This window comes from Choloepus didactylus, chromosome 13 (genome assembly GCF_015220235.1).
Source record: "Choloepus didactylus isolate mChoDid1 chromosome 13, mChoDid1.pri, whole genome shotgun sequence".
NCBI lineage: Eukaryota > Metazoa > Chordata > Mammalia > Pilosa > Megalonychidae > Choloepus > Choloepus didactylus.
The window spans coordinates 67,296,833-67,298,015 of record NC_051319.1 but is presented as its reverse complement, the minus strand read 5'-3'; the positions used below and the strand labels follow the sequence as shown (position 1 = coordinate 67,298,015).

The window sequence follows — 1,183 nt, the reverse complement described above, 5'->3', positions numbered from 1 at the left end:
AGGGTATTATCTAGGATGAATACACACACACACATATATCATAGTTCAGTAGTGGATAAACAAACATCCAATTAGAAAATCGGCAAAAGACATGAACACACATTTCACTGAAGGGGTTAAACAGATGAAAAATAAGTACATGAAAACATCATTAGCCATTAGGGAAATGCAAATTAAAAGCACAATGAGATATCATTACACACCCTAGCAGAATGGTTAAAAAAAAAAAATAGATAATGACAGCTCTTCCTCATCACTGAGGCTGCTGGGAGGTGGATGCAGAGATGCAGGTCTTTGTGAAGACCCTGACCAGCAAGTTCATTACTCTCCAGGTTGAGCCCAGTGACTCCATTAAGAATGTCAAGGCCAAAATCCAAGACAATATAATAGACAGCCCAAAAATAGACCCTTACAGATAAGGCCCACTTCCCTCTGCCTGCTTACCAGGAAGTACAACTGCGGCAAGATGACCTACCAGAAGCATTATGCTTGCCTGCATCCACACACTGTAAACTGCTGCTAGAAGTGTGGCCACCCCAACAACCTGTGCCCTAAGAAGAAAGTCAAACCATACTGTTAGGCTTAAAACATACAAAGATATAATCTATATGATGGAGGAGAGAGAGGAAATGGAGCCACATTAGAGAAAATTTATATATTTTACTGGAATTAAGTTACTATTAACAGATTGCAATAAGTGAAAGTGCATATTCTAATTCCTAGAGCAAACAAGAAAACATGTCTATTCAAAAAAACAAGAAAGAATCAAATAGTACACTGCAAAATAGCTATTTTACACAAAAGAAGGCAGGAAAGGAAGAAGAAACAAGAAGACATGAGACATATAGAAAACAAAGAGCAAAATCACAAACAAATCCGACAATCAGTAATGTAATGGATTAGGTAACACTTCAAATTCAGATGGGTAGAAAGCAAAAAAGGATGGAAAAATATATAATGAAAACAGTAACAATAACAGAGCTGGTATGGCAATATTGATATCAGCAAAACAGGTTTTGAGACAAGAAATATCACTTGAAAAAAAGAAAGACATTTCATTATGACAAATGGTCAATATATTGGGAAGATATATACATACACAATCACATGAAGCAAAAAGTGACAGAGTTAAATGAGAAATAGATTATTCAACATTAATAGTTGGAGACTTCAATACCCATTC

At 35.8% G+C, this 1,183-nt stretch overlaps 1 pseudogene; it reads left to right on the top strand.

The window, feature by feature from the left end:
* The first annotated feature begins 284 nt into the window (after positions 1 to 284).
* LOC119507742 lies at positions 285 to 580 on the top strand (annotated as a pseudogene).
* Positions 581 to 1,183: the final 603 nt, after the last annotated feature.